This window comes from Grus americana, chromosome 3, assembly GCF_028858705.1.
Source record: "Grus americana isolate bGruAme1 chromosome 3, bGruAme1.mat, whole genome shotgun sequence".
NCBI lineage: Eukaryota > Metazoa > Chordata > Aves > Gruiformes > Gruidae > Grus > Grus americana.
The window spans coordinates 2,212,352-2,225,799 of NC_072854.1; the positions used below are offsets into that span (position 1 = coordinate 2,212,352).

The following is a 13,448-nucleotide window of genomic DNA, read 5'->3' on the forward strand; positions in this document are numbered from 1 at the left end:
CCTGCGCCACACCACAGCGGGCAGATGGGACAAGATCCCTTCTCCTCCGTCTTCCCTGAGTTTAAACTCTCGCTGTGCTGGTTTGTGAGCGTGCCGGCTCCAAAGTTGATCAGCTGAAGAAATGATCCACCTCGGCCTCCTGGGGCAGCCGTGGGGATTTGTCACTACAGCTAAAACCATCGGGGTGAGGAATCGGAGCTCACATCATTTATCTTCCCATTTTCGTGCTGCAGTAGCAGGTCCCAAAGGGGTGAATGTAGAGGATGAGGGGGTGGGGAGGAGAGCGAAGTCACCTGGAGTGTGCTCAGCCCACAAGATGTGCAGAAAAGAACTTTAAAGATGATTTTAATGACCTGCAGGCAAGAGAGATGGGACGGGCATGAAATAAGAGAGAGCAGATGGGAGAGGGGCCAGAGCTGGAGGCAGAGGGCAGCCCAGACCCCCCTTCCTCCCCGGGCTGGGACGAGGGCAGCGTATATGAGTCGCTGTTGTGCTCCTGATGCACCTCAATGCCCTGTTTGCTGGTTTGGAGCCAGCTTTGCCCCTCAGCTCTGCCGACTCCTGCCCTCATTGTGATTTCTTCACCCATTTGAAGGGAGAAGAGCATCCACGCACGCGTAAATCCTACAGAAATTAAGATCTCCAGGAGATCCATTGAAACAAAATAGGTGGAAATAGAAAGATCTTTGACAAAAAGTCATTTTCTTTAGGTGCTATCGCCAACTCAATGCCACTCCCGTGCAGCGGGACAAAGCTGCCGACCCTTTGGCGTGACCGTGTGCTGGGATCCACGTTTCAGCCATGCTTTGCTACCAGTCTGACTGGTTTTTATGGTAATAACTCCAAGCACGTTTGATTGATATTCAGTCTCCAGTTTCAGTGCCTGCGCGTATTCGCCGCCTGTTCCCAACACCCACATCCCGTGGTCCCGCCGGCGTCTTCTGCTCCCCCTCCATCCCACGGGGACATCTCCGAGGGCTTCGGCTCGGCGTGGGGAAAGCCGCTTTCTCCTCGCCCATCTCTTTGCTTTTATTTTATTAAATCCCACCTTCCACCGAGACCTTTTACTTCACGCCCCCATTTATTGCATCGCCTCCGCAACTCCCCCTGCAGCACTGTGATGCATTTTGAAGTGGCTGCCTCCGCATCGCTGCCGACTTTAAAAAGTTTCCTGGGTGGCCGGAACGTTTCCCGAGGGGAGGGTGTGTGGATGCTCGGCAAATTGGAGGTATCGTGACACCTGAAATGGTGGGAAAGCCAAAGAAGGATGGATCTGCAGTGCCAAATGGTTGCCGGCCTCTTCCCAAGCTGCTGTAATAGAATATTTTCAATATTGTTAATATTTTAATATATTTTATGTATTTAAAATACAATATAATTAACATAATGTAATAGAATAATGATGTACTGTATATAACATATACTTATATATATGTTAAAATATAAAATGCAATAAATATGGCCTAAAAATAATCCCGTCACTACAAAATGTGTTTGCCAAAGCACACATGTGAATGTGGGGAGAGAGTCCACAGACTGAAGTTGATCCACAAATGATTTTTGGGTTTTTTTCAGAAAAACATGACCTCCCTTTTTGTAAACCAGACATATATTAATATATAAATACATATTTAATTTCCCCATAAAATAATCTGGACTTACAGCCTCGGAGCTGAGCTGCCCTGTGCAAGGCACAGCGGTTACGTCTGGATGCTTTAATTCTTCATTTCTGGCTCCCAGCGTTAGGCTGATGTCTTCTTTTCATTCCCCAGGATCTCCTTTCTCCCCAGTTTCTGACGGTTTAGGGTGTGGGGTTTGGTTGCTCTATTGTCCTTTGGGGGTGATGTTGGTTTAACCAGAAAAAGGACGCGGGTTTCTCCCAGGGCAAGGGCTAGAGGTGCAGTTGAGAAGAGCAGCTGATGTATTTTTTTATTTCGCTTCCATCTGTGCAGGACAAGAAGGGTGCAGGGGGCCTGGCCAGAGCCCATCAGTCCGCCACAGCTTCGCGGCTCTGCTGAAAACAAGGGGATTCAGATACATTTTTGGCTCTCAGAGCTTCAGATATTGACTTTATTTCTTACTGTTTCGTCTTAGGATCTACAAACCATTCTTTGTTTTCTTTCTTTTAAATCCATCTTGTTTGGCATAGATGTATCCTCCTCTGCTTCTCGTGCTTGTTGGCCCAGTGCTGGTGTGGAGGGTTCCTGCCTTCAGGAGAACGTGCTGAAAAAATCCCTTAAGGCTCTGAATTGCAACATAATCCAGCTACAAATCCCACCTGGAATCTGTCAGCAGTGACAAGCCCCGACATACCTCCACCGAGCTCCCGCGACGCCTTCAAAGCCCTCTGATCTCCTCCGTGGAAACGCTGCCGTCAGATAAGGCTCAGCCCCTGCCAAAAGACACAAAACATCTGCTTGGCTGCAGAAAGTGGGATTAGGCAAAAGCTAACCTTGCTCCTAAATTTTTTTGGGGAACCGTCCTCTCGTGCAGATTCTCCCTTGCACAGGGGGCTTTGGGGCTTTCACGGCGGCCCGCGAACCCTGAGGACGAGGTGCTGCCAAGCCCTTGGGGATGGTGACACCAATGCACAGAGGGAGCGGAGTCGGCGATGTGCCAGCTCATGGAAGAGCAAGAAAATCTGGGACTAACCAAATATTTGGACCCCATCAAAAACAAGAAATCATCTTTATATTTCAAATCTTTTTTTCCACTTGAAAAGTTTCTCCCTAAATGCAATTCTGAAGCACCTGGATGTCCAGAAAAGCTCCTGGGGCTCCCTTGGGGCACCCAAACTTGGCATCAGCCCAGCAGTGAGCCCCCAGCGCTGCTTGGGCATGGCATGGCAGACGAAGGGTTAACGCTGGTCTTTGGGTGCCTTTAACTGTGAGCAAAATCCCCAAATCCTGCCAAACCTCGTTAGCCCGTGAGCAGGGTGAAGCGCAACAGCGCTAATTGGAGTGACGGTCTTGCTGCGGCAGCCTCCGGAGCTGTGATAAATTAGCAGTGGCACAACAAGGAGGTGCTGAGCTCTGCTGCTGTTAACAGGTGCTGGGTCACCCCCAACCCCCCCCAAAAAACGCCCACTCTCCCCATCACTCGGGGTGAGTGACCCTCTCAACCTGTCCACAGCGGCATTTCTCCCTCCAGCTGCTGGAGAGGGATTTTGTTCTGTCTGTGCAGCATCGGCAGCGGGATCCGCGGCAGCAACCCGTGTCCGCAGGGCCGTGATGGGGTACGGGGCCCCCCAGTCCCACACCCCGGACATCCCAGGGACACTCAGCAGGGATGGGAGGTGCTGTGGGATTAGGGGCTTTGGGATAATGGGGGGGGAAACGCGGAGCAGCTGCTGCTGGAAATGCTGTGACTGGCAGGACCGAAACTTTCGTATTTTTGCCGAAAGCCTGGGAGAGAGGAGCCCCGTGGCCCCGGCAGTACCGGTGGCTGTCATGAGGCCGTCTCCATTCCCTCTCCTTGAGCAGCAGTAAATCAAACTCCCTCTGGGGCTCTGCATTAATCAAATTAGTCGGACTGGGGATAGTACAGGAGCAGGCCAAGAGCTGCACCATCCCGCAAGCTCGTGTGCCCAACACCGGGATTAGGCTGCGCTCAACCCAGCTCCCAGCATCAGGTGAGCCCCTGTCCTCATCCTCTTCTGCTCCCACCACAAGCAGAGCTCATTGTAAAACATTTGCCCCCCCCCCCCGTGCCCTGTTTTCCCAAGGACAAACCATCCTTAAAGGCCTTTCCTCCCTCCTGGGACAGTGGGGAATTGGGAGCCTCGTAAAAAAACTCTTGGAGCAGCCTGGGTGCCGTGCGGGGATGGAGGGATGGTCATGGGAAGGAAGAATGCTCACAGGGACGGATGCTCGTGGGGACGGAGGGACACTTGCAGGGATGGAGGGATGCTCAGGAGGATGGAGGGATGCTCCCAGGGATGGCGGGATGCTCCCAGGGATGGCGGGATACTCCCAAGGACAGAGGGGTGCTCCTGGGGATGGCTGTTCATTGCAAGGAGAGTGGGACCTTGGGACAGGTTGAGATCTTGCCTGCTTGGAGTGAAGACAATGAGCCCAGACTTGCAAAGCTGTTGAGTGATGTCAATAGCCTTGTAAGACCAAACCGGGCAGGTTATGAGAGGACGTTATGGGAGAAGCAGTGATGTTAATCCTGTGCAAGGTCCTGAGCGCGGGTGATGTCTCACCCCATCTCTCAGGTGGCTGCTGCTCGGGGCAGTTTGGCAGGACCCACCACTGCTTTTCCACCCAGGACAGAAACTCCTCCGTCACCCCCGAAAAGGAAAAGCCCCAGGGAAACGCAAGGTGTCATCCTGGCGAGGCTGAGCTCCAGGCTGGGCACTATCATCTGCCCCAGCTTCTCCGCTGTGTTTGGGGAGCCCACAGGGAAACCCTTGGGGCCGGGAAGGCTGCGGGGAATCATCCCCAAAAAAGCAGCATCCCCAGAGGCCAGCTGGGATTTCTAATGCAATAGTGCCACCCCGTGCGCCGTGCAAGCCCTGGGCTCCTGGCTCCGGTGACAGGCGGCACCGGTGGCCCAGGTGGCCTTGGCTGGGATGTAGATGGGTGACAGGGAGGATGAGGTGGCCTGCTGCAGTGGGGTGGTGGCACTGGGGGTGAAAACACCCAGGGGTGGGAGACACAGCCATGGGCATGGCAGCGGCAGGGAAGGGGTGACGGCTGTGTCCCCACGGGAATCACTCGATCCCTTTGCAGTTTGGATCCTGCAGATGCCAGAAACCTCTGTGGTTTGTAGGGACACCATGAAAGCTGGAAAAACACAGAAATTACATCAAACTCAGTGCTTTCTCAAGCTGGAAGAGGGAGTTTTATGTTGTTTTATGCTCTTCTCTATCTTTGCTGGTGGACTGCGCCAGTGAGCAGCTCCTGGACCACGCGGCCCCTTCTCTGCTCCGTGTCCTGTCCTGGAGGGACACGCGGGGGGGGCACATGGGAATATCCCCTCTCTGACCCCACAAGGGGAGTGTCGTGTCCACAGCCCCTCCCTGAGCCCCAGGAAGGGCCAGCACCACCTTGGAAGAAACCTCACGCGGGATGTTTGGGATTATTTAGTTGTCACGCTACATTTGCATGGCCTATAGGAGGGTCGGGGGGGAAGCAATTATTTTGTGCATGTACAGGGCGATGTTTAAGGCAGTGGTGATACATCCTGAAATCTCGCTGCTGGATAGGCTACAGCAGCAAGGACAGATGGGTGATGGGTGTCTCCCCAACACCCCAGGGACCAGAGGCACCCCGATGGGTGCCTCCTCAACAGCCCAGGCACCCGAGGGTGCCTCCAGGTGCAGCTCAGCTCACGCAAGAAGAGCACCCAGGAGGAGGAAGCAGAGCGATGCTCCTGGTTTCAGCTCCCTAAAATTTCTTGCCACGGGAGATTTCAGCCCACCATGACCCAGCTCCCTCTGTGCCCACATATTCCAGAGACCGTTTCAGGGCATCAAAAGGGGACAAGAAGCTTTCAGGACAGGACCCCTCTGCCCCTGAGCATTTTTAGGCTCAGGCTTTGCTATTTTAGTACCCTCAAGGGTGCACACTCATAAGGGCACACGTGCAAATACATGAACATGGCCAAGCACCCCGTACGATCCCACTGAGGCTGTTGGGAGGGCACCCCCATCCTAAAGGGTCCGTGTGGGATCACTGTGCCCTCGTCGCTGGTGGAGGGATTTGTTGGACACATGGCTGGAAGGAAGGAGAGGGCCCCTCGGGCTGTGCAAATAAATACAGAGCAGTGTACCATGCTGCTGAGTAATGGGGGGGGAGACATGGTTTTGTGGCTGATCACTGGTACAACGCACACCCCCAGAAAGGCTTGAGACGCAGCCACCTCCCTCCGCTCGGATCAGAAAGGCTAATCCTCCAGGAATAATAGATGTAAGCCTCTTAGCCAGCCGTGCTGTCAATGCCCGTTGCTGATGAGCTGATTAAAATCGAATGGAAAAGATTAAACTCACCTCCTCCGGGTACCCCGGGAGCCGCCCCAGCGGCAAGCGATGGAGAGGAGATGCGCCTCGGTGGGCTCGGTGGCTTTGCTCTGCCCTGTCCGTCTGTCCATCGTGGGTCTGTCCAGACCTGGGTGCTCTGTAGCCAGGAGGAACGTTTCAAGCTTTCATAATCTCTGCAAATACCCCGCGCTGCACCGGTCGGTCCCAGCAGCAACTGGTCTCTTTGAAGACGGCGGATAATCTGTGTCCAAGCTGCCACCCAGAGATGAAGGAAACGGTGCCAGAAAAATCAGTTATGGGCAAAATTTCTCATAAGGGGCCCCCTGTCCCAGTCCTCGGTTAGCCTCAGGGGACAGCCCCAGTGTTTTACTTCATTTAAGCAGTTGTATGAAACAGCCGTTGCTGCTCTGGACACAAGACGGCAAACACACTGTGTCATAGCAGAAAAACATGGGATTCCCTTGGATTTGAGAAATTTCTGCAGCCTCCCCAAGATATTTGGGCCGAGTGTTGGTTGGGAGAGGGACCAGGTCACTTCCCTGCTCCTGGGAAGCAACTGGAGAATGTGGAAAGGCATCATGCGAACAGAGCTGACAGGATGGGGAATTTGGTTAAAAAAGAGGCTTTTTGAGCCAGAGCGAGCAACCAGTGGGATTTCAAACGTCACTTCACATCTGCAGCAGACACAGGGTGACATCGGAAAGCACGGTCCTACCTGCGAGGCTGCCCACGGTCGCTCAGCTGCACTTGCCCTGGTAAGGAAGCGAGACAAAGCTGGAGATCAAGCTGTGCGCACTCCCACTTGCTTGTGTCACTGGTTTTCCGTTGATTCCTCCAGTAATTCTCCTCCGTTGTTGCTGGTGGCTCTTTCCCAGGTCTTGTCCATGACCTGCAGTTGCTTCTGCTGTGGGAAAAAACCCAAACCAGGAATTATATTACAGGAGCCTGCTGCAAACTGGAAATGTGGATCAAAGCACGTGGGGTCTCCTGTTGACCCCTTTGCAGAGCGGTATTTGGGATTTTACCCCATTTTTGGGGTGATCCCACCCTGGCTGGGTGTAGGGTCCTGTTCTGCCATGGTTGTCACCCCTTTGGGATCCCTTTTCTTTGGGGTTTTACTGAATTATTGATTGGCCTTCGAGTGGGGTCCCACCACTGGGGTGACCAGAGCAAAGCTCCTCCAGCCATGAACCGGGGACATGACACCTCCCTGCCAGCCACAAATGCTTGTTAATATTTAGTTGATCATTCCACGGAGCTGCGTTAATTACCCACCCGAGCTGCATTAATTACCCATCCAGCAGAGAGGAGAGGAGATGCCTACAGGGAAAAACAGGTCAAAACCAGTTGGGGCTGGGACTGGGACCCCAAGACCCCAGATCCACCCTGGCCCTACATCCCTCCTGCAACACCCATGGCATATATGTAGTATATCTATACATTTCTATAGCTATATATTATTCTGCATATATGGTTAATATAAGCTCTTACAACAAGGGGAATACTCCAGCTGCGAGCTGCACCCCAAAAGCTGATATGCCCCAGCACCTGCCCCTCCAAACCGGTGTGTCGCACAGCACTTATTGTCTCAGAGGTGTTGTAAGACACCTTTTCGGGGTGCTTTCAGGGTGGTTTTTGGCAACGGGCAGAGATTTTGGGTGCTGTGTGGGAACGGGTGAGATTTGGGGTGCTGCACTGGCATGGTTGAGTAAAGCAGCAGCTTCATGTGGGCCCCCGCTTCTTCCTGGCACCCTGCTTTTGAGAAGCCCCCCCCCCCAAATTTCTTGTAGGGGGTCAGAGCCCATCAAGGGTGTCAAATTCAGATGGAGATTATCGGGGGAGGGGGTCATATAGTTTAACATACACACCGACCTCTCTCTATATCACATTACAACCCCAAAGCACCCCCTGGGTCCCAGGGACCCCCCCCCCCGCCCCGCCCCTTCCCACCCGAGGAAACCCCACGGAGGACCTGCCACCAGAGGGCACCGCGCCCCCATTTTTGGGTGCCGCTTCCCACAATGCAGCGAGCCGGGCCGGGGGGCTCCGCGCCGCTCCGCACGCCGGGCTGCGGCCGCAGGGCGAGCGCGGAGCTCCGCGCAGCTCCGCGCAGCCCCGCGCAGCCCCCGCCGCCAGGTAAGCACTGCCCCCGGCCCTGCAGGGCGAGCTGGGCTACTTTGGGTGGCTTAATTTAATTTAATTTAATGTCTATCTTTTATTTTACTTATTTTTTTAATTATTTTACTATTTTATTTATTGTATTTTATTTATTGTATTTATTTATTTTATTTTACTTTATAATCCCTCCCCCCGGGGGCCCCGGGCTCTGCCGGGGAGCAGCACTTTCCCCTCCCAGGATGGGTCCCGGCTAGAGGGGACCCATCACCCGCCCCCCCCCCCCCCCTTCTCCTCCCCACCCCGGGCTGGGGGGGTCCCCGGGGGGGGGGGGGGGTGTTCGGTGCTTGCAGCATCGGCAGCGGGGTGAGCCCTGGCTGGGCTGGCGGCTGCCTCCTTGGAGAAGGGGGACTGGGTTTTCACCCAGACCCCCAAAGTTAGGGGAAACTTGTGCCCGTGGCTCTGGGGTGGCACTGGCTGGTCTCTGGCTCCTCCAGGATGGTGCAACTTAAATTAGGTTTAATGTGAAAGCAGCGGGCGAGGGCTCCTCTGCTCCCGGTGGAAGTTGCTTTGGAGTTTGGCAATTTAGGCCATGGGGGATGCCAGGAGAATTGGCTGCTTTGAAAGGGCTTTTGAGCCACAAGGAGAAATCCCAGCCGGGATGGCTGGAGAGGAGGTGAGTGGCCCCCGAAAGTGGCTTTGGCTTCCCCCTAGAGAGGGATCTAGCCCATCGCTGCTGGTGTAGTGGTACCTCTCCATCGTTTGGCTATGGCTGTGTTAACTCCTCGTACTGGGACGTGAACCAGGGGAGAGCAGAAGGGCTTGGAGGAGTCAGGATGCCTCAGTCTCGCTTCCTTGTCTGGTTCCCTCTTTGTGTGATGGATCTGGAGGTGCTTGGGACTCACCAGCTCCCTCAAATTGTGTTTTGGGTTGGTTGGTTAGTTGGTTAAAAACTTCAGTTTTGCACAAAAGCCCCCAGCCAGAGCAGCATTTTTCTGTGCTGGGGAGGGAAGCTGGACACAGGCTAAAGCAAATAAACTTGTATTTCATCATCATGCTGGGGTTGGGTTTCTTTGTTTTCTGCTCTGGGCAGTCTGGGCTCCCTATGGCTGCAAATGTTTCCACGTCCAACCTTCACCTTCAAATGCGTCTCAGTGGCTGAGCAAAAAAACTTCTGCTCCTTCTTGCAAAACTCACTCCCTGTGGAGGCTGCTGTGTCCTCTGCCTCCCCTGTGCTCTTCCTTTGGGTGTTTCTCCTCTTGGTTGCTGCAGGGAGGGGGTTTGTGGGGTTTCTCCTCCAGCCCCATCCCCACAAAGCAGCTCAGGACCAGGCTGAGAGATGCTGCAGCTGTGGAAAGTGCGAGCACGGCTGACCTGACAGCGGCTGTGCGTCAGTCGGGGCTGTGCGCTCTGCCGAGGGATGCAGGCCAGCTTCGTGGCTTGTGCTCCTCGGCTCGGGAGGTAAAGGATGCTGTAAACAAGGGAAGCTGGTGGTGTTTTTGTCCCTGGAAGGAGTGTTAGAAAAATAAAAAGCCCTGAGATATTTCTTTGCTCATCCCCACTGCCTCAGACCTGGCCAGGTATGGGAGCCGGAGCCCAGATGCATCCCAGTGAGCGCGGGAATGTGCCTCTCCAACTCAGGAACCAAGGGGTGAGGGGGCTTCAGGGCTGGAAGCTCCAGTACAGAGCATTTATATGGGGCTGTAAATGATCCCAATTGCTGGTGCAGAAATCTCGAGCGAGAGCTTTCTCCTTGCTGGAAGAGTCTGTGCAGTCCCAGTGATGCAGGATGGACACCGTTTATGTGCGGGAGCGATAGGGTCAAAGCACAGGACGCGTGAGGAGATGCAGTCCCATGCTATCCAGGCGGATGGCAAAGACCAAGGATGCTGGGGAAAGTGGGGTGTTAGTGGGGAAAACAAAAAAAAGATTAAAATTAAATGATTTGTTGTGCCCTGATGTGCTCTTCCAAAATAAATGGGAGGGGACGGGAGCCCACTGACCCCATTGCAATGGGCCGGGAGGAGCCTGTGGCTTCTTTGCTGCAGTGATGCCAGCGCAGAATCTGCATCTGAAACTTAAAATCAGTGTAATTTGTTAAATGTATTCCATCGTTTTATAAGAAAGCAGATGAAACGTAGGTGCCAACATCTAAAGTGCATGCAAAATGCTATTACATCGGGAGAGAGAGATTTTTACACACTGCGCAAGTTCCCATCCATTAGTCATAATATTTCCAGCACACAGACCGTTTTTTTTGCCACGCATGCACTCGCATTTCTGTATAAACGAATGCATGGAAAGCAAAATCGGAGGTGACACGAGGGAATGGAGAAACCCAGGTGGGTTTTTCCTCAGGAGGACTCCTTGCTCTCCAAGAGGGAGAGGGACTTCCAGCTGATCAGGCCTGATTTCCCAGCATTTGTGGTTGGGGTAGGTGATGCTTTCTTTCCTCCGACATGTTTTTGACTTCTTTATACCAGTCTTCAAGCTTTGGGTGGAGGGAAGGTGGAAATGCAATCATCCCTGTAGAAAAGTTTGACATTTTGCAGCAGATACAGCCAAATGTAGACAGTTGCTTTGATGTGGCTCCTTTTTGCTGAGTTTAAGGGGAGGCAGGAGGGGATTTAAGCTAGAGATGGAGAAAGGAGGTGGCACATGCACCCCTTGCGTCACGATGACATCCAACTCTGGGGTTTTTTAGGAGAAGTACATCTCTGGGAACAGGCTCTTTCCAACTTTACTCCTGCTCAGAAACTTGAATCAATCATATCCAGCCAAAATCTGAAGGTGAGGGAACCTCTGCTCCTGTGTCACGAACATCAAGTTTTGTGGCAGCTGTGATTTGATCACTGGGGATCCCAAAAAGGATTTTGTGGTTGTTGGGTGAGTTGGAATTGAAGGTTCACGGTTGTGTCCTTCATCTCTTCTATTTCTTTTGGAAAGGGGAAAAGGGTTTCTAGTCCTGTGTCAGTATTTGGCTTTCTTACATCTACAGCTATTCTCCAGCGGGCCCAGGGAGCAGCTGACTGGAAATGATCAAACAGAAAGTTTTATGATGTGTGCTACCTTGTAGCAGGACCAGGATAGGGCCCTGGTGGCTTTTTGGATGGGAGGCGAGAGATGGGCACAGGTGGCTGTCACAACGGGGTGGGCACAGCTGCTGACTGCTCCCACCCAGGGGTGGCTCTTTCTGGATGTGCCGTTTCTTTGATTTCTTTCCCGAATGTCTGCTGGCTTTTCCCAGAGAGGAGGTACTGGATGTCCAGTTATGACTGGGGCAGAAGGAGACGGTGGCATCTTGCCCAGCTGCTCTCTGGGCTGCGTGCCGCCTCCCTGTCCTTTCCGTATTCCCCTGGAAAAACCACAGGGCTTGCCATGGAGCATGGCCTGGGGATGCTTTTTCCTCCAAAATAGGTCTGAACCTGCCCATTTCTGCTGCAAAATCTTCAGCTGCTTGTGTGGGCCATTCTTTAAAAATAAAGGCACTTTAAAAACTCTTCTCCCCCAAAATAGCGTTGGTGTCTGAGATTCTCACTGGGTTGTATACCTGATGGTTAGAGGATGGCTTTCTTCTTATTAGTTAATGAGGCAATGCTTATGATAGGAAATTAATAAGAAATGCTTAAATTAATTAATTTAATTAGTAGGAAATGCTGACGAGCGTTTGTCCTTCCCTGGGGCTGCCAAGGGGTGATGTCTGCGCAAGCCTTGGCTGGAGGTCAGAGCCTGCGGCAGCCCAGACATGGGAGCGGAGGGGCTCACCGGGGAGCTGGAAGTCCTGATTTGGGCACCCCTGTTTCGCACGGGGATCATTCACTCACCAGCCAAATGGCTGGCGTGGCAAGGTGCGCATCCAGCTCTCGGCGGGAGCTGGCGGCAAAGCGATGCTCACTTTCGGTCTGGTCTGGCTGGGAGGTGGAAGCATGTCCTGGTGCCAAATGAGGAGAAACTCTGTATTTCTGCAAATACAGCAGAAGGAGGAATCACTTCTAGTGATGTAAAGGGGCTGAAAGGAGGCAAAAGGGATGATGAAAAAGCACAAGATGGGTACTCACCTCCAGCGTTGCCTTAGGAACAAACTGATCCACCTTCAGGAGCGTTGGACTTGTCCTTCTGCCTCTTGGTGGGAATTCCTTCAGTGAGGCCCCTCGGGATCAGCTTTAAGCCATCTGCTGGCACTGGCCCTGGTGAAGTGGCTGCAGAGAGCAAAGAAACCACCTGGGAATCGCTTTGGGTCTTGGACTGGCTTTGCTAGCTTGAAACCAAATCTGTCCCCGCAAGCTGTGGCAGGGGAGGTTACACACTGGGTTGCAGGCAGATGTAAACACTGTTATTTAGCAACAGGTAAGGATAAAGTAATGAAATAATCAGAAAGCTATTAAAAAGCATCCTAAAGCGAAGGTAGTGGGTGCTAAATGCTGCTGCACCTTTGCAGTGCTCTCTACCTGGCTGCGTGCTGTGGGTTTGCATAAGCTTCTCACAGGGATCGTATTTTGCTCCAACTTCGTCAAACTTTTTGAATTTGCTGTATAAAAATGGTTTAAAAAAAGATGTTCCTGGATGCCTTGAGTCCCACTGGTCTTGTGCTTTGCCGTCCTGTCCCGGGCTTTCACTAAGTCCTGGCTCTGGCATCGGTTTGAAAATCTGAGTGCGTGGCTTTGTGGCGCACAAGCAGTGTTCCCCGAGCCTAGGGATTTGCTAGAGAATTACTAACGCTGGTAAAAGGGGGAGGAAATGTCAATGCATTTGTATTTGAAAAGCGGCTCTGCGGAGGAATCCTGTGGGGATACGCGTGCTCGCCTCAGTCGGAGGGTTTGGCCACATATGTCAGCAGTAGGATTGGGGCCAATACTTTGCATTTCCATCACTTTCAGCATATTTTCTTTTACTTGGCTGGCATTATAGAGATTTCTTATAGCTGAAAATGAGAAAACTCTGTGAAAAAAAAAAAAGCCCAAGTAATTTTTTCTCCCCCAGCTTTCATTTCACAGTTCACCTTTCTTTCTGGCTGTAATTTCTGCTGGGGCTTCTGGCTTCCTAGAGAAAGGGTAAAAAAAAAAAAATAGAGAGCAGGCGTTTAATAATAGATCAAAAATGAGATTAAGCAGTAAGTCAGCCCTCCCCTACATTCTCCCTTCCCAAAAAGCAACCAAAGAAATTGCAAATTGTCTTGAAAAAGGGGAGTGAAAACAGTGAAGATCAAACCTGATGTTAAGTATAGATGAGGTGTTTATATTTTATTTAATGACTGTATACTGCCACCCTCCTAGAAAAGCCCCCCTCCCCTATATTTCTGTATGTGATTAATAAAACAGTAGAGACGAACTGGAACGGGGAAAATTCAGCA

At 52.3% G+C, this 13,448-nt stretch overlaps 1 protein-coding gene across 3 annotated transcripts in view; it reads left to right on the plus strand.

Annotated features, from left to right (window-relative positions):
* Positions 1-8,018: 8,018 nt before the first annotated feature.
* EXTL3 (exostosin like glycosyltransferase 3) overlaps positions 8,019-13,448 on the plus strand; it is a 158,325-nt gene continuing 152,895 nt past the window's right edge. Inside the window, exon 1 of one of the 3 annotated variants that reach the window (XM_054821144.1) lies at positions 8,019-8,119. The gene's annotated coding sequence lies outside the window, so the exon portion shown is untranslated. The remainder of the gene's footprint in view (positions 8,120-13,448) is intronic. The other 2 variants (XM_054821145.1, XM_054821142.1) reach the window with 2 other exon arrangements.